A 24,049-nucleotide genomic window follows, 5' to 3' on the forward strand; every position below is an offset into this window, starting at 1 on the left:
CGATCAAGGGGTTAAATGGGATTTCCGGTGCACTAGCGGGCAAACTGGCGCTATCTGGGAGGGGCGCTAACACTATCGGAAGTCGCCAGCGACACTGATGCAGTGATCAGTAAAAATTGGTTCACTGATCAGTGACACTGGTGACAGGGCAGTGAAGGGGTTAACTGGGGGGGCGATCAAGGGGTTAAACGGGATTACTGGTGTACTGGCGGGCAAACTGGCGCTATCTGGGAGGGGCGCTAACTCTATTGGAAGTCGCCAGCGACACTGATCAGTGACACTGGTGACAGGGCAGTGAAGGGTTAACTGGGGGGGGGGCGATCAGGGGGTTAAATGTGTCCTAGAGTGTTCTAACTGTAGTGTAGTGCTTGTGTACTCACTTTTTGGATGTCTTCTTCTCTGTCTGGAACGGAATGTGTCCAGGCAGAGAAGAATGACATCATATCCTGCCCTGTGTATTTGTCAACACAGGACAGGATAGGACAGGGACCGATCATGTGATTTCAGCCAGAAATCACTGGCTGAAATCTAATGATTGATCCCTCCTGGATCAAATCGTGTCACCCGCGGGTCGGCGGGAGCGCGCGTGCCCCCTGCCGGCGAAAGTGTCGGGAGCGCGGAACCCGTTTTAAAACGTGGTTTTACGCTCCACTGCCGCCCTGCACACGTATATACACAGTGGCAGGGCGGCAAGCGGTTAATGTAACAATGTATTACCAAAACAGGAAGAGACAGAAAAGCTCCATAACAGGACACACAACTATAGTTTAAGCTTTTTACATTTAATTGGAGATGAAGTTTATATGGTGTATGCAATTGACAGTTTGTTGTTGGTTTTTTTTATGGTGTTCAGCGTAAATGCATTCTACTGACCAGAATATTAAACCCAGGACCCTGCATTCACTATATTTGGTCTCCCACAGTACACAGAACATGGAAATGCAATTATTTTTGTAAATATAAAAACTGCTAAACACCTTTTCTCATCAGCAGTTGTTGTGTGTGTACTGTTGTGGGTTTAGTAACACTTTAATTTATTCTGGCCAATGGAAAACATTTATGAGCATATGTGCACATTTACATTGTGTGCACAAATATTAGAAAACTTGTATTTTTGAGGATTCATTTAATTACTGAACAACTACAGTGCTGTTGGTCAATCCAAAAATGTGACTAAACCTCAAGCCTCAAAATTTAAGAAGGTAAAAAGTGAGGTTTTGGCTTTCTTAGGAGAATATTAATGTGTGCACAATTATTGGGCAACTATTAGTATGCAGAATTATTATGCAACTAAATGAAAAATTTTCCTGTCTAGCGTGTTCATTTTCATTTGTTACTGGGAGAATAAATAGCAAACAACTCAAACTTTACAAATAAACATTTCTAACAAAAAAAAAAAACAAAAATGTATCAGTGACCAATATAGCCATCCTTCTTTTCAATAACAGCCATAAGCCTTCAATTCATGGAGTCTGTCAGTTTCCTGATCTGATGACGATCAACTTTTTGTGCAGCAACAACCACAGCCTCCCAGACACTGTTCAGAGAGGTGTTTTCCTTCATAAATCTCCAGTTTAAGAAGGAGTTCTCAATAGGGTTTAGGCCAGGTGAGAAAGGGGACCATGTCATTATTCTTTCATCTTTAAGGCCTTTACTGGCTAGCCATGCAGTGTAGTACTTTGACGCAAGTAATTGAGCATTGTCCTGCATAAATATCATGGTCTTCTTGATAGGTGCAGACTTTTTTTGAACCACTGCTTGAAGAAAGGGTCTTCTAAAAACTGTAGGTTTGGGAATGGATTTGGAGTTCATCTTCAACCCAAAAATGTCCAACTAGCTCATCTTTAATAATACCAGCTCATACCAGTACCCTACCTCCAGCTTGCTGGCGTCTGAGTCAAAGTGGAGCTCTGTGCACATTACTGATCCAGCCACAGCCCATCTATCTGGTCCATCCAGAGTCACTCTTATCTCATCATTCCATAAAACCTTTGAAAAATATGTCTTCAGATATTTCTTGGCCCAGTCACGTTTCAACCTATTTGTTCAGTGGTGGTCAGGTTTCAGCCTTTCTTACCTTGGCCATGTCTCTGAGCACTGAACACCTTATACTTCTGGGCACTCCAGGTAGGTTGCAGTTCTGGAATATGACAACACTGGAGGATAATGGGTACCTGGTAGCTTCAAGTTTGATTCTTCTCAGATCTTTGGCAGTTAATTTGTGTCTTTTTCTCAACACATTTGTTGCGACCCTGTTAACTTGGCAACAAAATGTTTGATGGCTCTGTGATCACGCCCCAATATCTTTCAAGAGTGCTGCATCCCTCTGAAAGACTTTTTACAATTTTTGACTTTTCCGAGTCAGTTAACTCTCTTTTTTGGCCCATTTTGCCTAAGGAAAAGAAGCTGCCCAATAATTATGCACACCTTGATATAGGGTCTTGATCATCTTAGGCCACACACCCCCAATACACAAATACACATCACCTGATATGCTTAAATCCAATAAGCATTCAAGTTTATACAGCTTGGAGTTGTACAATATGCATAAAAATGAGGATTTGGTAAAAATACTCACACACCTAATATTTGTGCACATAGCGTACATGCGTAAATTATGCTCATAAGCTTCTCTCTGAATGTACCTTTGGTGCATTTTTTTTCCTTTTATGCCTTTTAAAGCTGCTCTTAAAATACTGATCTAAACACCTGATGTGCATGGCTACATAGGCGAAAATAAACCTGTATTTTAAAAATGCCAGACGCCTCTAAGTTCACACTTGCAAAAAATTCCAACACTGACACTTATTGCTAACCAACACGCCTATAGTGTTGACATTTTGTTTTTGATAAGTTTAAGGCATGTTAAAAAATGCACGCCAGACGCCCTCCAAGTGATTTTTTTTTTTTTATTAAAGGGGAAGTGATTTTTTTTGTTTTTTGCAACGCACTGAGCATTAAATTGATAAACACTTGTCAAAACGTACTGTAAACTCTCCAGGCATGTTGACAGCACATTACTATAGACTTGAATAGAAGGAGTTGTCAAGCTTTAACTGCTAGAGTCAACATGTAGCATCACATCGAAGCTATGTGGCGCAAACACTACATATTTTTCAAATGTGAACAGCTCTGTCCACATTATCCATTGTAGGCTACTTTGCTAGGAGTTTGGGGTGCAGCAAAAACGTGCCCTAAACACCTCTACTGCCAGTTTGAACAGGGCTAACAGTGGCATTTTTTTCTGCCTTGTGTGCATGAGGCCTAACAAATCAGACTTTAAAGCAAACCTTAAAAATTGGCAATACACAGCGCTGAGCAAACTATTGGCGCTATATAAATCTTGTATAATAATAATAATACACTGGTAAATTTTCAAATGAACATTCATATGAAAAATCTGGTCAGTACATATCATAAATGCCAAAAGTGTTATGATAAATGTGGTTTGAAAGTGAGGTGGAGAGCATGACAGCAACATTCTACCTCATCCAATCAGAAAACACTTTGTATTCATTCAGAAAAGGCAAAGCTGAGCTGTGCTGAGCGTGTGTTCAGAATGCAGTAGGCCAGCTGCTCTGTGCAGGACCCAGATGATAGTGGAGATCACTGTAGTAGCAGTGTCCAATTTAGTTTTTTCCAGCTTCTAGGGGCATCAGCAAGATATGGTGCTGGAACAATGTAACCATGTATAAAATATCCATATCTGGAATTCCTCTTTAAGCTTTGGCTATGCAGGGAAAAGCAGCACACTTGTTTAAAAGAGGAAATGAACTCTGAAATTTGTGCTGAAGGAAAAAAAAAAAAAAAAAAAAAAAGGGCACGCAGAAGGCAAATGGCCAGACATCACCTGTGGTCTCCCAGCAGCTAATCTTTCCCAATGACTGATCCACCTTGCCTTGTTCTGCACCTTTAATGCCACTTAAAAACTCTAAAACTGATAATAGCTTTCCAAAAAAGGTTGCTTATGTGCAATTTGGGGTGCTAAAATTTGTGCAAGTTAAAAAAAAAAAAAAATAAATTGAAAACTACCACCATTTTATCATTGTATACTCCAGAGTCTTTGCTTTCAGAAAATATGTTTGGAGTTGGAGGAGGGAAATAGTAAGTTCTGTAGTTTCACAATAAGAATGAAAGCATTTTTTCAGTGATGTGTGGTCAGCATTTCCCTGTTTTGAGTCTCATTTCCCTTCACTTAAGGTGAACCTTGCAATAAAATCTAAAAAGGTTCTTTTGCACTTTCCTTGTCCCCCCTCACAATTTACCTACTATAGTTGTTGTAAAAGATACCTTTACAAAACAAAAAAAAAAAAAAAAAAAAAGGAGGGGAGGAGAGCATCCAAGAAGATTCAGACACTGTTTGGGTACCAGCTGTAAGAATACAATAGTCAGAGGGAGATTTATTCATTCATACGGTTTAGAATGGCTGGAAGAATCTATGGCCAACTTAAGGCTCCATACACACTGGGCATTTTAATAACGATGGTAACATTAGCTGTGTAAAGTCACGTTAAAAACGTGAGTTTTTCAGCGTTTTTGTATTAGCGTTTTTTTTTTTAACCCAAAAAACTTTTTTTGGCCAAAAAAAGTCCAAAAACCACTGGTTTGGCATGATTTACCGTGTTTTTCGGCGTTAGAGCATTTTTACAGCTAATAAAACACCTCTAGAAACCCACTAGTTCTGGGGAGTTTTTCCAGCCAAAAAACGTTGATTACAGTCTATGTGTGTATGGACACATAGGATAACATACCGGCTATAGAAAAAAACATCAAAAGCCAAAAACAGCATCTGTAAAAACGTCCCGTGTGCATGAGGACTAAGACTGTGGGATGCAATAACCAATATCCTTACATATTCATTGCACATTTGGCTATATGGTATAAAATAACAGACAAGCCCACCCCTTCAATTCATAGTAACTCACCTTAAGGGTCCAATCACAACATATACGTTGGGTTGCCTTGGCCAGTGTCCCTCTATGCAGTCCCAGAGCACAGACAAGGCAATATGCTTTTTGTCCTATTAGTTCAGTTCACACCAATATGCTGCATTTATTACCTCTGAAATCAAAGAAAGACATGCTGCATTTTCACACAGCGCAACGTGTGGCGATATATAGACATTAAATTAAAAGCCTGCTCAGCAAGACGGCCCTAGGGGACACACTCGCCCCCACCATAATTTCCACTCGCCATTGGCGAGCGGAAATTTTAAGCCCTGCCCTATAAGAAGCTTTAAAAGTGTAGACCCATAGAAAATATAGGGTACTGAAGTTCGTCACCATTTCACAAGCGCGCACAAATTTAAGGTTTGACAAGTTGGATGATTTTTTTAAACTTATGCAAAAACGGCTCTGGCAGCGAAAGGGATAAAGGATAAGCCGGACACTCCCCTTTCCTGAGGAGCAGCCAATCGGTGCTCATTACACTGCAAGGTCTCTCCCCTCCCTGCTAATCCCTGGGTGCAGTGCTGGAGAGAGGCAGGGAGGGGGAGGAGATAAACAGCGCAATGTTCAAAATGTTTAAAATCACCATAAAAGCACCATTTTTAAAAGCCCCAGACATTCATAATATCACCTTCCATTTAAAAACAGTTTTGGTTAAAAAAAAAAAAAAAAAAAAAAATTTAATCTGAACAAGTAGATGGTCATGAGGGCCAAGTAGATCGGGGCACTGATTTTATCCCTGGACAAGTAATTTTTTAAAAACATTTCCACACCCGTGTACATATCCATCTAAATCCACAGTAGTAAACTATGAATAAGCCCAATCTGGGTGGAACGCGGAAGAGCTGTGACTTAGGACAGGGTCTGTTCCCTTGAATGAATGCTATGGTGGACATCTACTGAATGCAGCTTCACTTTCCACCTTGGTGTCATCCTGAGCTCTTGGGGGCCAGCAACTGGTGTAGTGAAGGTTCTGATTGTGCAGTTTGGAGAGCAGTTTTATTTTGAACATCTACACTCTTTTTGTTTTGTTAGAAACGGTTTTAGGTTATGTATGCATTGTTTAGTTTTAACAATGGGATTCTATGAGTACAGTAGGCAACAATGTCCACGCCACACAAGAGTTAGCGTAAAAGGAAGTCTGAAAGCGCCACTGAACCCATATATTAAAAATGAACAGAACATTGCATGTGCGTGTTTATATTATGGTTTAAAAAAAAAAAAAAAAAGTGTACCTAATTAGAGCAGACAATTTACACAGCACTTTACTTATATTGTACATTCACATCAGTCTCTGCCCTCAAGGAGCTTACAATCCAAGGTCTCCCAACTCACATTCATACACAAATTAGGGCCAATTTAGACAGGAGCCAATTACTTCCCAGCATGCAGATGTTGCTAATATTTTGGAGATATTGAGACAAGTATAAGACACTATAATACATTACAAAGCTAGCAGTAGACAATGAGCTAACAAACTCATTGACTATTTATACACTGACACTAATTGCAACTTAAAAAGCCACAGATGTGGGACATTAACCTCTAATTGGCATTTTAACCCGTGTGTGTCACCTTGTGTGTCTGTACCAAGGACAAACATTCCAGGGTATGTAAACCTTTGATCATGGCCATTTGTGTGATTTCTGTTATGATTTAAAAAGGAGCCAAATGGCTTCATATGATCATTATCCTTCAATAAAAGAGCATTTTGTGGCATGATCAGTCATATTTTCAATATCAATGCCTAAATTTCACACTTTCTGCCAGGGTATGCAAACTTTTGAGCACAACTGTATATGCTGACTATATATGCCATGTATGTATGGAAAGTCATGTCTGTTCTGATTTGTAGGTATACTAAATTTAATTCATGGATCTTTGCACTTGCTTTGTGATGATGGTAGGTCTATTGTAGCCAACATCCTCAGTGCATTCTTGTAGTGGACTACAGCAAGAGCACAAAGTCTCCCCCAAGTTCCTGCATTTACAGGAAAGGATGGAGCATGTTTGTGTACTAATGAACACCAGCAAAAATCCTCCCAGTAGTCTGAGGCCGCTAGTGCATGTGACCAATAATGATACATGCACTGCTGAAACCACAGACCAAAAGTTTGGGAATTAGGTTTTAGAGGCTTGCAGAACAGGAGCAGAATCAGTGGAGAATCCACTATTAATGCTCATTCAGCAAGAAAAGCTATAGGGTGTGCCATTCTTTATTACCACTGACTTTGTGTTTTTAAGTAAAAAGTTTAGGGACACTTTAAATAAATAAAATTTTTAACCACCTCCTATCCGGCCGTTGTATATAAATGGCCGGACGTTGGCAGTGCAGGGTCGGGTGGCCGTTCATAAATGGCCTCCCCGCACCCTGCTTGTGCGCGCTCCCTGGGAGCGCCCAGTACTGCGATCCGGTGCCCACTGTGTCCTCTGGACACAGTGGAACACCAATCGTCGGACTGGACCTCTGTACGAGGTCCCGATCATGTGATCACTGATTGGGCAATCAGTGATCACATGCAGCGTAGTAAGCAAAATGTCACTTGTGACATCATTGCTTACTACGTGTGAAATCTGTGAATGATCACGGAAGTCACACGGTACAAGGCTATTCACAACAGCATTGTACCATGTGACAAGCTGTGACCAATCACAGCTCACTCAGTAGTTCTCAATGGCTGCAAGAATGCAGCTAGAGAGAAGGAGAAATTAGTGCTTTTACAACCTTTATGGGTGTAAAAGCAATCAGCGTAAAAAAAAAAAAAAAAGTAGTACAGTGTCACCATGGTGACACTGTACTGCTAGGGTAACAGTATGTAAAAAAAATAAAATATTTAAAAAAAAAAAAAAGTTTAAAAATTATAATTTTTGGTTATAAACTAATTTGGGTTATTTTTTTTTTTACTAAAAATATAAACAGAATACATTTTGGCGAAGATTTATGATGAAATATTATTTGCAAAATTTTATAAGAAAAAAGACTTTTTTCAAAATCTTTGGACTTTTTAAATTTACATAGCCAAAACAAATAAAAATCCCAGTGGTGAATAAATACCACCAAAATAAAGTTTCTGTCTCCAAAAAATGCTAAAAAATTCATATGGGTACTGTGTTGCATGACCGCGCAATTGTCATTCAAAGTGTAATAGCGCTGAAAGCTGAAAATTGTCCTGGACAGGAAGGGGGTAAAATTGTCCGGACTGGAAGTGGTTAAAGGCCACCAGGTTTATAGAGGATATGAGTATAGAGAGGACAGCAAAAAAAAAAAAAAAAAAAAAAAAAAACCACCACACACACACCACAAGAAAATGATATCTTTCTTGCACTTCAAAATTCAAACTGCAAATGTTGCTACTATTTTGGAGATATTGAGACAAGTATAAGACACTATATTACAAAGCTAGCAGTAGACAATGCACAAAGAACACGATCAAGGCACATTAAAACTGGACAACAGTACCCTAGGTTATTCCACACCATTTTTGTGTTTAAAAGTCCCACATGGGATATTAGTGCATTTAGCAAATTTGATAAAAGAACATATGCATAACAGATGGGAGGCTGGAGAAATCTCAAACTGCAATACATACAGTACCCTTATGCTACTAATAAATAACAGCCGATACCTAAGGCTAGATTCACACCTATGCAGGTTGCGTTTGAGCTGTTTCTGCATTGCGTTTTTCTTTTTTTTTTTTTTCTTGTTGCGAAGGCAGATTTAAAATGAAAAAAACGCATCAAAAACGCAATACATGCTTTTCTGCAGCGTTTCCATTGAAGTTTATAGAAAACTTCAAAAAAAGTCCCTGACCTCTTCCAAAAAACGCACAAGTGTGAACATGTCCCATAGGAAATCACGTTAAATGGACTGTACTGTGTTTCTGCAAAAAGCTTAGGCGTGAACCTAGGATTACTCACAATGTACTGACAACCAGTCCAATCTCTCTTCAGACCACACTCCACAAAAAAAGGACTCAATTACTGAAACCAATTACCAGAAAACCTGGAAAATCTAGGTACATCCCCAAGTGGTCAAGATAATCACAATATGACATATTTGGAGTTGATCAGATTTATCCAATATGTTTAAGAAAAGTAAAAAAATCCTCTGTAGCCTATGGGCTAGCCATAAACACATGGATCTCTCTTTTGGACTGCAGGTTGAATGAAAGAAATCAAAAAAGACTCCTCTATACATACACTAAATAGTGTGGATGGAGGAATCTCCACTGCGGGTTATTGTATTCAAGCAGCTGCAACCCCCATAGCAGCTTGAATACCCAAACAGTGACTGGCCAAAAACTGTCCACTTGGATCCTTTTCTAATCAGTTTGTCAAGTCAGGTAGTACAGGCAGGGCCACCCATGGCTTGAATTGTGGCCGATTTGGCTAAAATTCGAGTATGTACGGCCAACTTCAGATGATATGGATCCACTTCTCTTCTTTGATGGTTGGTACAGTATAAACACTTCTAAAAAAGAAGCGCAGCATATTGGGCTTGCTTACACTTGCAGCAGTCTCTGAAAAGTGGTCCAGTGGCTGATGGGCATTCAACAGGCATTACTGCTGCCTCCAAAATTTTTTCTTTGACAGACGAACAAGGATTTTGAATGGGTTATAAAGAAACCCATAAAGTAACAAACAATGAAGTGCATTCATAAAAACATTAACATTGCAATATGCTGATAGAGTCATATGCTGGTGGGAAGGGAATCCAAGGAGATGCTGGAACTCCTGCAAATAAATTCCATACCTGTACTGAAATTTTACACTGAGCTGAAACATTACAACTGTAAATTGGATTTGGGCTTTATGACTGCATGAAAAAATGCCCCTTGCAGGGAGAACATTAAAATATAACTAAAGGCTAGGGATGCACCAATACTTTTCCACAAGTACTCGCAGATAAGAATTACCGATACCTATTTTTAGGGACATGTAACAGGACTCAGTGCCAGAAGTACAGCAAGGGGTATGTAACAGGACTGAGGACTCACCATTAGAAGTACAGCAAGGGACATAGAAACATATAAACAGGACTGCCAGAATTACAGCAAGGGGTATGTAACAGCACTGAGGACTCACCAACAGAAGTACAGCAAGGAACATACATACCCCTTGCTGTAATTCTGGCAGTCCTGTTTATATGTTCCTTGCTGTACTTCTGTTGGTGAGTCCTCAGTGCTGTTACATACCCCTTGCTGTAATTCTGGCAGTCCTGTTTATAACAGCACTGAGGACTCACCAACAGAAGTACAGCAAGGAACATATAAACAGGACTGCCAGAATTACAGCAAGGGGTATGTAACAGGACTGAGGACTCACCAATAGAAGTAAAGCAAGGGATATATAAACAGGACTGCCAGAAGTACAGCAAGGCACAGGACTCCTCGCCAGAAGTACAGCAGTCAGCGAGGAACATGTGGGCACTCACCGGTGCCATGTGGGGGGAACGCAGCCCTCTCCGCCTCCATGCTGACATCACTTCCGGTATTGGTCAAGTATCGGTGCATTTGCACAAGCACCGATACTCATGCAAATGCCTAGTATCGGCACCATTACCAGTATTGGTGCTTCCTTACTAAAGGCATTTTTTTTTTAGTTTTGGGTAGAGTGGAGAGGGATTTTTATTGCTGTCTGTGCCCCGTAAAGGAAAATTACCCCTCTCGATTTGTCCTAATTACCATTAAAAGAAAATCCAAAATTTTGTGTTGACCCAAATAAGTAATAGAGGGGAAATCTGCCAATGGTGACACTTGTTCTGTTGACCTGGGGCTCCCAAGGGATTCCCTTAATTTGCAGGGGATTTCCTCCCACTTCCTGTCTGGCTATGGGACCGGAAGTAAAGGGAAATCTCTGCAATGGGACAAGAATGGCGCAAAAAAAAAAAAAAAAAAAAAAAATATCTGATGTGTTACTTATAACCCTCCCTTGTTCTATCCAAAATTAAATAAAACGTTTTGCCTATAGTTCTACTTTAAAGCAGAACGTTACCCATAAAGAACATTATTTTATCAAGTTGTTAACAGGGAACATACATTCCACATTAATAATTATGCTTCCAAAATGAGTGTGTACTATAAATTGTCTCCAACATTGCTCTTGTTTGCTGGAGGCTGCCATTTTGCTGAAGCCCTGAGCCCCTGAACAGCAGTAAATCATACAACAGAGCAAAACCCATCAATTTAATGGTTTCAAACAACAGTTCCATTTCTGGAATGCTGGGATTGCTAATGGTCACATTTGCTTGCATCCTCAACCAAACTGTCAAATCATCAAATGTCTGCTGTCATGACTGATCACACGTGCAGCACCATGGCAGTTGCAGATCAGACTGATGCAGCTTCCTTGGCTGTAAGGATAGAATGGTTTCATTCTGCTTTAAAGCTGTCAGCAGATCGGCCCCTACAAATTAGTCAGTGTCTACAAATGGAGAGCAACTGAGCATGTGCAAAGCAGGGTGAGACAGAGTATTACTGGATTTTAAACAGTACAGATACTTATTTTTAATGTTTTACATAGCTATGCCTGCAAAATGGGACAGCATGAAGTTATCTAGCAGAACGTAAAGCAGAGCTCCAGTCAAAATAAGAGTCAGCAGCTACAAAAACGGCCACTCATCTGTCCCTTGATCCCATGGTGTCCTCACTGCAGCAGGTATCACCGGCCATCCTCTCTCCCTGGTGCAGGTCTCTCCAGTGTGGGCACACGGCTGTGATAGCTTGCGACGTCACAGCTAGGTGCCCACTGCGCAAACTACGGGGAGCAGTGGGTTAAGGACAACTTCTGCTTCTAATTGCCTAGGACAGTGGTGGGCAACCTTTTTTTTTCAACTGAGCCAAATCTCGCCAAAACCACGATTGAAATTTATTTTGAGAGCCACATTTTTAAAACTGAAAATACATAGGATGGTACACGGTTTTTAGTTTCAATAAGTTTTTATAGTAATTCATCCCCCATAGTAATTCATCCCCCATATAGTAATTCACCCCCCCTATAGTAATTCACCCCCCCTATAGTAATTCATCCCCCCTATAGTAATTCATCCCCCCTATAGTAATTCATCCCCCCTATAGTAATTCATCCCCCCTATAGTAATTCATCCCTCATATAGTAATTCATCCCTCATATAGTAGTAGTAAGTAAGTAGCAAGTAGTAAGCCAAGTCCCCCCTGTGTCGATTCACTTACCTTTTCTCCGCGCGTTCCTCTCGCCGTGTTCCCCGCGCCGTTCCGGTCTTCAGGGCGGACTGTGAGAGGAGCCTAGCTCCCCTCACATTCGTCACGCTGCCCCGCCTACACACATCCTGACAGCCAATCACTAGCTATCAGGATGTGAGTGGCAGCGAGACTGGCCAATCATTGCTGGGCTAGCTGCAGAGTCCTCGGCCGCCCGAGAGGAGGGAGGGGAGCGGGGGCCCGGCACACAGAAGAGCCGCATTAAAATGTGTAAAGAGCCGCATGTGGCTCGCGAGCCGCGGCTTGCCGACCACTGGCCTAGGAGATTGCAGCAGGAGTGGGAAACTGTCAAATTCAGGTACTCAATCCCCCCACCCCGCTTCGCAAAAGGTGCCAATCCTTAACGGGGAGCAGGGACGAAGCCTTGAAGCAGAACTTCCTTTTTGGGTGGAGTTCCACTTTAATTTTCTGACTAAAGTTCAACTTTAACCTTTACAGCACAGAACATAGCTGTGTGTGTTACTAGTTCTGAGTTCCAATGTCAAACTGAAAAATCAGAGTTATTGACAAGTTAATGACACACGCTAACATCGCTAAACAGTTCTGGCATCTAAACTTCAGAAAAGTCTGGCAGCAAAAGGGTTAAGTAAACCTGTCACAGACTTACAAGTGCATCAAAATAAATTAGAATATCATCAGTAATTCAATTAAAAAAACGTGAAACTCATTATATAGATTCATTACACACAGAGTGATATATTTCAAGCATTTCTTTCTTTTAATTTTGAGATTTATGGCTTACAGCTAGTGAAAACCGAAAATTCAGTATCTCAGAAAATTAGAATATTGTGAAAAAGTTCACTAGTGTACAGGGTGGATTTGATTTAAATCAAACTGATTTAAATCACTAGTCAGTAAGGCTTGATTTAAATCCTAGTTTTCTACATAAAGACTAATTCTTGCTGGTATAACTTTAATATGCAAGTAGATGAAGATTTTTAGAATAACAACTTTTCATATTAGTTTTTTTATCCCCAGTTTAATAGGTTAATCATTCATATTTGGACAACTTTTCTGTTGTACTTAGGAAGGAGAAAAATAATCATTACCTTAATAATAACAATTTAAATAGATTTATTCAACTGAAACAATAACATTACAGCATATGTTATTTGCTTACACAAACATTCATGTTTGTTAACTAATTTGGCTGAACAAAATATATATATTTTAAGAAACTTAGACTGTCAGCCCCTTCCTCCTCACACTTCGTTTCACTTTCTTCTTGTGCAGATCTATTCCACTCCAAACAAACAATCAGAAAAATATTGTTTCTATTCTATTCACTGAACTTCTTGAAACTTAGCAGTGAAGGGGTTGATTCTGTATTCATAGGTTTGTAGAAGTTAGGATTAAGGTCTTTTTCTTAACTCTGTTCATGTTATAACATTTTTGCGGTGAAGAAGAGGCATGTGATCTCCGCTGAGTCAAATTCAGTTTTGAGAACTGTAAAAGTAAACCAAGCATCTGTGATAATATCTTGTAGGCAGAGAAACTGCCCAATAATCTTACAAAAACCTCTGGAAGAGCTTGACATTGTGAATGGATTAATGGAATTTATTTACCAAAAAAATTAAACATTTACAGCCTTATTCTACATAATTAAAAAAATAATCTTTATTTCATGATGGAAAAACCTTTGGATGGTAATATATTTTCCTCAAAAAGCATTTTATACAAAAAAATCCGATTAAAATAAAAAAAATCCGATTTAAATTAAAAAAAATCAGATTTTTTTTAAAAAATCATTGATTTTTATCCACCCTGCTATTGTAGACTCGTGGGGGAGATATACTAAAACTGGTTCACTCAGACTCTGGTGCAGCTGTGTATGGTAGCCAATCAGCTTCTCAGCTTGTTCAAATAAGCTTTGGCAATATAACCTAGAAGTTGATTGGTTTCTATGCAGAAGTGCACCTAATTTTGCACTCTCCAGTTTTAGTAAATAAACCCCATGGTGTCACACTCTAATCAGCTAATTAACTCAAAACACCAGTAAAGGTTTCCTGAAATTTAAATGGTCTCTCAGTCTGGTTCAGTAGGTTACACAATCATGGGGAAGACTGCTAACTTGACAGTTGTCCAGAGGACAGTCATGGACACCCTCCACAAGGAGTGCAAGTCACAAAAAGGTCATTGCTGAAGAAGCTGGCTGTTCACAGAATGCTTTATCCAAGCATACTGATAGAAAATGAGTGGAAGGAAAAAGTGTGGTAGAAAAAAAAAAAAGTGTGCAAGCAACAGGGATAGCCGCAGCCTTCAGAAGATTGTGAAGCAAAGGCCATATTTTGGGGGAGATTCACAAGGTCAAAGACTACGGTTGGTGTCAGTGCTTCAAGAGACACTACACAAACACACAGACATATCCAGGACATGGGCTACAACTGTCACATTCCTTGTGTCCAGTCACTCCCGAACGAGAGACAATGTCAAAAGCGTCTTACCTGGTCTAAGGAGAACAAGGACTGGATTGTTGCTCAGTGATCCAAAGTCCTCTTTTTGGATGAAAGTAAAATCAAGACCCCAGAGTCTGGAGGAAGAGTGGAGGGGCACAGAATCCAAGTTGAATGAGGTCCAGTGTGAAGTTCCAGGTCAGTGATGATTTGATCATCTGTGTTTCATCAAGTCCAAAGTCAGTGTAGCCTTCTACCAGGAAATTCTAGAGCACTTCATCTTTCCCTCTGCTGACCAGGTAAATGGAGATGCAGATTTAATTTTCCAGCAGGACTTGGCACCTGTCCACACTGCCAAAAGTACCAATACCTGGTTTAATGATCATGGTATCACTTGATTGGCCAGCAAATTCACCTGACCTTAACCCCATAGAGAGTCTGTAGAGTATTGTCAAAAGGAAGATAAAAAGACACCAGTTTGGGAAGGGTTTGGGAATGCAGAAGAGCTGAAGGCTGCTATCAAAGCAACATGGGCTTCCAAACCACCTCAGCAGTGATACAGGCTGACCACCTCCATGCCACGCCACATTGATGTAGTAATTCATGCAAAAGGAGCCCCGACCAAGTATTAGGCGCATACTATACTGTATATACTTTTCCGTAAGCCAATATTTCTGTATTAAAAATACTTTTTTTATTGGACTTGTGTAATATTCAAATTTTCTGAGTTACTTAAATTTTGGGTTTTGACTAGCTGCAAGCCATAATCATCAAAATTAAAAGAAAGAAATGCTTGAAATATATCACTCTGTGTGTAATGAATCTATAGAATATGAGTTTAACTTTTTGAACCGAATTACTGAAATAAATAACTTTTTGAAAAGAAAAAAAAAAAAAAAAAAGGCCAATTTGCGCACCGTTAGTGGGTTAATTGGTCAGCCGTTTTGGCACATTTTTTTTTAATCGGTAAAGTTGGAAAATTTGCAGCCGATTTTGACGATCGGCTGATTTTCCCGGCAATGATGGGCAAATCGCCGTTCTATCGGCTATTATATTTTATATGAAAAGTCTTACGGTTGCAAAAATGTATCCATTTGTTTCCGAATAAAGACTTTTTCATGTAAAATATAATAGAGCTCTCTGCAAGAGACAGAAGTAAATCGGCCGATTTTTTTTTTTTTTTTTTTTTTTTTTTACTGTTGGTAGTATCGTCGGCCAATTAAACGACCAATTTTTTTTTTTTTTTTTTTTTTTTAAAATAGCTGATTTTCGACCAGTCTATGACCTGCATTAATGTATCCAGGTGAATTATACCTTGTTTTTTTCAGGCAAAACTGGACTTTCATTTGGTGGTAAATGGTAACAGCGATCACCTAATTTTTTTTTTATCATTAATCAAAGAAAAACTGGCCCAAAATAATGAAACATATAAAAGCACCTATTATAGTTGTTGCGATTACCATAACTTACCATCAAAGACCAACTCAAAATAAATTCACCTGCTCCTGACAATTACAGTTATACCACATATGCGTGTTATTTGTTCCTTGTACCCATAGTAGGGTCCAGAAATAATGGTGCGCATTTTGTATCCTACCTACAGACACAGCCAAATTAAAAAAAGCTTAAAAAAAAATCCTACCCAAAATATACTGGCCCTGACCTTTGACCCTAACATTAAGAGCCAGTTCACACCATAGAAACAGTCCAGATGCATTTCTGCATGCATGGCAGATTCACACCATATGCAGCCCACTGCGTTTTGTTCTGCAAAAAAAAAAAAAACAAAAAACACACACACGAATAGTAGGTTATATAGTTTCCAATGGCATAGTTCATACCACTGCGGTCAGTTCCAGAAAAAAAAAAAAAATAATAATTAGAACATGCTTTGTTTTTCTGCACGGATTTGTACTGGAACACAGTAAAACACATCACAAAAAGCACCTAAAAATGCATGTGTCCTTATTTAAGGTGAAGGGAAAAAAAAAAAAAAGTAAAAAATTTACACTGGAACACATCAAAACGCATGGAAAAAAAAAAAAAAAAAAAAAAACATAAAAAAAATGTGCATGCAGAAAAGCACCTGGACTGTGCTTCTATGGTGTGAACCAGCCCTAAATAAAAACGTGTTCTGGTGCAAAATAAAAAAAAAAAAAAAAACAGTATGTTTTACTTTCTTTACTGGAAGTGACCGCACTGGTGCGAACTATGCCATTGGAAACCATATAACCTACTATCCATGCATTTTTGATACAGAAAAAAAAAAAAAAAAAAACCCCACACACACTGGACTGTGAACCAGCCCTAACCCTGACATGGACCTAAATCAAACCTTGACCCATTTTTTTTTCCTTTTTACACACGTTTACATTTTTCTCCCCTGACAAAGAGAGAAAGATACAATAATAAGTCACTGGGTGGCCAATCACAGTTCCGATTCTCGATTTTTAGTGCGCACTGGCCCAGTCTGTCTGATGGTATGTATATACGCAGCCACATGGAAGAAGATCCACTTCAGTGAGCCTGCATATATGCTTACAGAAGGAAGGAAGGGGGTTAAAAACCCCAGATATCATTTTTAAAAGTAACAGCGACATCATCATTGTGCTGTACAAAAGCCTATACAGAGAGCAGGGCTGTGAGAGGGGCCCAAATAGAGAGTGCAGCACTGACTGGTCTTTATTACAGGAAGCTCTGGAAGAAAGGCAAAGTATAGGAGTTAGTGGTACACCAAAATTAAAAATTCTGGAATGAAACCAAAAACTCAGGATGCACTTGGCTTAAAACCAAAAAAAGGGACAGGTTTTTTTTCCTTTTAACACACACACACACTTTTTTACATTCAGATCATGAACAAATATAAATTTAAAAAAAATATATAAATAAAAAATTACAATCCAGTAATGTAAAATACCTTTTATTGAAAGGAACACAAAAATTGTACAGAAAATAAAATATATATAAAAAAAAATTCAAAAACTTAAACAGAGGCGTTTTTGCATTGAAGTCAATGGGACGCGATTCTGCATTGAAGTCAATCATTATCAGCATTTTTTGTTTCTTCTATTGGCAAAACACCGATAACCCTATTTTTGGCCGATAACTTCGGTGCATTACTCATAAGAGTTGTTTTTTGCTGGATTATTGCGCAAACATGGAAGGAATACATAATCGAGACGAATGCTGAATACATGCCTGCTGGATTACTGCACAAATATGTAAGAAATATTCCTAGATTGTAAACTCTAACGAGCAGGGCCCCATTTCCTCTTGTACCAAATTGTATTGTAACTGTAATGTCTACCTTCATTTTGTAAAGCGCTGCACAAACTGTTGGAGCTATATAAATCCTGTATAATAATAATATTATTATTATTATAATAAAGAAATACACAATCGAGACCAAAACTGAATACACATCTCTTGGATTTAGACAATGTTTATCTTGAAATTTGGCTTTAAAGGCGTAGGTTCACCTTTTCATTAGAAAAAAAAAAAAGCGAACTAACCCAAACTATCCTGTCCACCCTTCCAGACCCTGTTGCATAAAGCAGCCATAACGCCCTGTGTTGCTTGTATAGCTTCAGAGTGAGTATCCGTCATAAGGCTCACAATGGCAAGCACTCAGTAGTCAGAGCGACCACAGAGGAATGCTTCATTCTTCAGGGTCACCTCATCGGAAGAAGCCTCAGATTAGCACAGATCACGCAGTCGCACTGACCATTGAGCGTATGCTACTGCAAGCATTATGGTGGATACTCATTCCAAGGTGGTGTATTCCAGTGTAGAGGACGCTATAGCAGCAGCATCATGACCGCTATGTGCAGCAGGGTCTGGAGGTGTGGGCAGGAAATTCGGAATCAGCTTACCTTTTCACAAAAAGGTGAACATACTTGTGCTTTTCTAATTCAGGGCAAAGCAACAGGTTTGCTTTAAGCTACTCCTCTGCTATTCCTTGCACTCCAAACTCACTCCTTTTAATCGCTGGGAGCAAAAAAAAAAAATATCCGGTAACACTGGGTACGAAGAAGCATGTGATCCACTCCAAATGTCAGCACTGATATAGTAAGAGCCGTCATAGGGGAGTCCATGATCTGATCTGAGAAATGGGCCATAAAAAAAAGTACATTTCCAACTAAACTGAACATATATGCTGTACTTGCAATTCTGTGTGGATGTGGGCATTTAAAAATAACTATCTTCAGAGAGAACTTTTAGTACGGGAAATCACTGTAACATGACCCAACCAAGAAGTACAATCAATGCACCTCAGCAGATTTTTTTGGAGAGGTCATGCAGTGACAGTACACTGGAGATTACTGTAATAAATGTGACAGCAGTCTTAGGCAAATAGAGAAAAACTAGATTAAAAAACAAAAAAAAAAAAACAAAAAAAAAACCACAGATGAACATTTATATTTAAATATTAATCATAACATTATATTGCAATAAGCACAGAATTGTACTGAGATTTCTAGTAAAGCAAATGGTATGCAGACTATTCTCAGTACTTTCCTCTCGCAGCAGAGGACATTTTCACTTCCTTTAAAAGTGCAAAACAATGTAAAGCTGTCCGTATATGTATAGATTTAAAAACAAACAAAAATAAATAAACACACTTAACAGATTCTTCTATCCATGCTAACAGTGCAAAAGAACAAATCTTGCTGCATCTACTGTATCATCAGCTGGCACCACCAGCTGTCAAACTACCCCAACGGTGCCTGCATCTGATTGGATGCAGGCGCTGTTTAGCTGGCTCTTGATTTTTCAATCAAGCTATGCTGGAAACAGGGTGTCAACTGGGCCACCCAATGATCAAACTTCAGCAACTAACATGTATGGCTTAAGGCCCCATTAACACCTGAGTGATTTTCTGCTTGAAGCGTTTAGCTCTAAAATGCTCAACAAGCCAAATCCCATTCATTTCAATGGCCCCTGTCCACATGAGCATTCTGTCACCTGAAGCAAAACCCGTCGCTCAAAAAAAAAAAAAAAAAAAACACAGTACATGAGATTCTTTTTGGCAGATTATAAGCATTTTTGGCCTAACAGACGTCAATAGAAATACAGGCAAACGTGTGACTTGAGTATTCTACAAGCATTTTGTCACATGTTTTCTGCTCACACAGCAGCTCTCCACCCCTAATTTCCTACCTCTCTAATGCTTTCTACTGGCTAAACAAAAATGCCTGAAGCTGTAAGACACATGTAATACACTTCTAAAAATGCTCAAAAACTCGTAAATTGCTATGCTCAGGTGTGCCTGCAGCCTTAAAACCGATTGCCATTGTTAAAGTGCAATTACATTCATCTTCTGTCCAGTAGATTCCTGCCAGCTGGTGACATCTTTGGCTGGATGGCATCTGGGTACCAATCTTTAGCCATTTTCATTGACTGGGACAAGATGTCATCACTCCCATACATGTACAGGAGCGCATTCATCTAAACAATGCCAAAATTGTACACCGAGCCGTGCACAGCTCAGTGTAGAGGGCACACAAGCAGGTAAGAAACAGTGCAGAAGAGACATAGTACAGTATGTCTCTTCTGTATTAAAAACTCTGCCTGTTTACTTTTTTTTTCTTTTCCTTAGCTAAAAAAAGGTCAACATTAGGAAAATAAAATAGATGTCTCGAAAGAGCAGGGCCCTCAATCCCCTCATGTTTTGCATTGTATTGTTATTGTTCTGTCACATGTTCTGTCCCCCTTTGTAATGTACAGCGCTGAGCAAACTATCAGCGCTTTATAAATACTGTATAATAATAATAATGTCACAGACTTAAAACACTGTAGCCTATGGCAACCAATAAATTATTATATAATATATAGCCAATTTTTTGCCAAATGCTAGTGTACTTTACACAATCATTTCATACCATGAGCCAAAATTAAAGAGGCCATTTAAACAGGAACTCAGCGATAGCCATTACTTTTTTAAACATGGGTCATTCTGCTATGACCTGACCTCGCCTAAGGGAACCAGCCAGAATTCCTCCATACCTACTGGGGGCAATCTAACAATGTCAAATATGTGGTTGGATATATATATATATATATATATATATATATATATATATATATATAATTACTACCAGAAGGAAGGAAATTTGTAATGGGATACATATCATCAGTCTATCAGTTTGCAGCAGGGACATCTGTATTTGGAGGAGCCCAGCTATTGGCCATCAAGAACAAAATCACTTACTCTGCACAATGTCTGTGCCAAGTGGCCTCGATTGTGCACTTTTGCTTTGTAAAACAAAACAGAGTTCCCTTTATAACAAGGGACAGCATTTTAGTCATAGGTAAAATTAATAATTCCACGTTAGCCAGGTTTAGGCTCCATGCACATTAGCGGTTTTCTTAAGCTCAAAAAACACTGGATAAAAAACGCTGGTAATAGCGTTTTTAGTAACATTCAGAAGCTTTTAGGAGCATTACCATTTTATTAGCGTTTTTACAGTAGATGCTGAGGACAAAGCTGTTAGGAGCATTTAGGGGTTTTATTTCTGCTCCTAGACACTGAAGCTCAAAGAAATGCTAATAGCCTAAAGTAGTGTGCATGGACACATAGGAAAACGCTTTTTAGATTCTAGGAGCAGAAAGAAAAATGCTGATAACAGCTTCTAGGAGCTTAAAAAAAAAAAAAAACGTGTGCATGGATCCTCAAAATTCATGGGCAAGCTAAACAGGCTATTGGTTGGTTTGTCTTCACTAGCACAAGCTGAGCAGATAGATCCTGCCTTGGCCTATCCCGGAGGAGCAGATCCCGCCTTAGCCTATCCCGGAAGAGCAGATCCCGCCTTAGCCTATCCCGGAAGAGCAGATCCCGCCTTAGCCTATCCCGGAAGAGCAGATCCCGCCTTAGCCTATCCCGGAAGAGCAGATCCCGCCTTAGCCTATCCCGGAAGAGCAGATCCCGCCTTAGCCTATCCCGGAAGAGCAAATCATTCCTTGGCCTATCCTGGAGGAGCAGATAGATCCTGCCTTAGCCTATCCCCGAAGAGCAGATCCTTCCCTTAGCCTATCCCCGAAGAGCAGATCCTTCCCTTAGCCTATCCCCGAAGAGCAGATCCTTCCCTTAGCCTATCCCCGAAGAGCAGATCCTTCCCTTAGCCTATCCCCGAAGAGCAGATCCTTCCCTTAGCCTATCCCCGAAGAGCAGATCCTTCCCTTAGCCTATCCCCGAAGAGCAGATCCTTCCCTTAGCCTATCCCCGAAGAGCAGATCCTTCCCTTAGCCTATCCCCGAAGAGCAGATCCTTCCCTTAGCCTATCCCCGAAGAGCAGATCCTTCCCTTAGCCTATCCCCGAAGAGCAGATCCTTCCCTTAGCCTATCCCCGAAGAGCAGATCCTTCCCTTAGCCTATCCCCGAAGAGCAGATCCTTCCCTTAGCCTATCCCCGAAGAGCAGATCCTTCCCTTAGCCTATCCCCGAAGAGCAGATCCTTCCCTTAGCCTATCCCCGAAGAGCAGATCCTTCCCTTAGCCTATCCCCGAAGAGCAGATCCTTCCCTTAGCCTATCCCCGAAGAGCAGATCCTTCCTTAGCCTATCCCCGAAGAGCAGATCCTTCCTTAGCCTATCCCGAGGAGCAGATCATTCCTTAGCCTATCCCGAGGAGCAGATCATTCCTTAGCCTATCCCGAGGAGCAGATCATTCCTTAGCCTATCCCGAGGAGCAGATCATTCCTTAGCCTATCCCGAGGAGCAGATCATACCTTAGCCTGTCATGAGGAGCAGATCATACCTTAGCCTGTCATGAGGAGCAGATCATACCTTAGCCTGTCATGAGGAGCAGATCATTCCTTAGCCTATCATGAGGAGTAGATCATTCCTTAGCCTATCCCGAGGAGCAGATCATTCCTTAGCCTATCCTGGAAGAGCAGATCCTTCCTTAGCCTATCCCGAGGAGCAGATCCTTCCTTAGCCTATCCCGAGGAGCAGATCCTTCCTTAGCCTATCCCGAGGAGCAGATCCTTCCTTAGCCTATCCCGAGGAGCAGATCCTTCCTTAGCCTATCCCGAGGAGCAGATCCTTCCTTAGCCTATCATGAGGAGTAGATCATACCTCAGCCCAGTGCTACACTAGGCTATGAAATCTCTGCTATCGATAATTAGAAGTGATTGCAGGTATGTCCTGGTCATCACAAAGGACAGATGTCTGCCAAGCAGTGGTGAGATCTCTTGGTAGCACAGAGATTTAATGGGCAGTGTATTGGCAGCCTTGTCCCAGTCTGCAGTGCACACAGGATCAGCCATGAAGAATGAATGTTGATAGCCTCCCCTATGTGGATGCAGTGCTCCTCCAGGCCTACCATGACTGTACGAAGTACGATCAGGTCCAATCCAGCAATACAATGCCATTGTTCCCGGGCAGCGATGATGCCACCATTCCCCCCACCCCTGGCACTCACCAGACATGCAGAGCCCGGGGTGGCTGTTTAATTGCTGTCCGCGGCTCTCCTCCTCCTCTATTGCGGTGCACGGGCTGCTCCTCCCGGCATGCTGATGACAGGCGATCCTTTCTATGATAGATCCCGGGCACAAAGTCTATGACGTCCTCGGGTAGTCCTGGGGACAAGACAACAATCGCTTCATCCAAATGTCAAGGTGAGCAGAGAGAGGACAGGGCTGGGATCGGCCAGGTTGGGTGCCTGCTAGGTCCGTACAATGGTGCCAGCTGCTGCTCTTCTCCTTCCCTTCCCCTTCTTCCTTCCATCAATGCCCCGTCCTCCCATCCCGGAAAGTCAGGAGTTGTTGCTGTTCCCAGCAGCTGCTGGTGGCCATTTTTAATCTTGATTCCTCCTCCCTCTTCCTGACTCACTCCGAGCTCTTCCCTGTCCCTCCCTTCCCCCTCTCTGCCTGTGTGATGGTGATGATGACACTGCCTGCCTGCTCTTTTCTTCTGGATGGCAGCCTGTGTGTGGACAGAATGGGCAGCTTTTGTCACTTCCCTCCAGTCCCTGCACACTGCCTTCTGGGAGTCACCGACCCCAGGAAAACTCACACCATGGCCCATTCCTAGGTGGAGCCATCAGTCCATGCCACTAAATGGAATCAGTCCTGAAGGTGACCATACATGTATTGATCTGTGACCGATCTAGGTATGAGCCATGGCAAACAAGCAATTCGTCCTTGATTAAAATACCCTACATAACACATACCATATACATTGAATGTACAATCAGGATGATCTATTGAAAAGAAATTCCTTAACCACTTGCCCTCCAGAGGATTTACCCCCCTTCCTGACCAGGCCATTTTTTGTGCTACAACTTTAACTGACAATTGCGCGGTCATGCGATGCTGTACCCAAATGAAATGTATGTCCTTTTTTTCCCCACAAATAGAGCTTTCTTTGGGTGGTATTTGATCACCTGTGTGGTTTTTATTTTTTGTGCTATAAACAATTTTGAGAAATAATATATTTGACTTTTTGCTGTTAAACATGTCCAGTGAAAATATT

At 40.6% G+C, this 24,049-nt stretch overlaps 1 protein-coding gene across 6 annotated transcripts in view; it reads right to left on the reverse strand.

Annotated features, from left to right (window-relative positions):
• The window catches only part of WDFY3 (WD repeat and FYVE domain containing 3), a 363,148-nt gene extending 339,744 nt beyond the window's left edge, over window positions 1-23,404 (reverse strand). For 5 of the 6 annotated variants that reach the window (XM_089670537.1, XM_089670536.1, XM_089670541.1 and 2 more), the window contains exon 1: window positions 22,998-23,404. The gene's annotated coding sequence lies outside the window, so the exon portion shown is untranslated. The remainder of the gene's footprint in view (window positions 1-22,997) is intronic. The other variant, XM_089670540.1, reaches the window with a different exon arrangement.
• Between the last annotated feature and the right edge of the window lie 645 nt (window positions 23,405-24,049).

The sequence above is a fragment of the Staurois parvus genome, unplaced genomic scaffold (genome assembly GCF_062004578.1).
Source record: "Staurois parvus isolate SC_StPar_1 unplaced genomic scaffold, SC_StPar_1.0 ptg000091l, whole genome shotgun sequence".
Lineage (NCBI taxonomy): Eukaryota > Metazoa > Chordata > Amphibia > Anura > Ranidae > Staurois > Staurois parvus.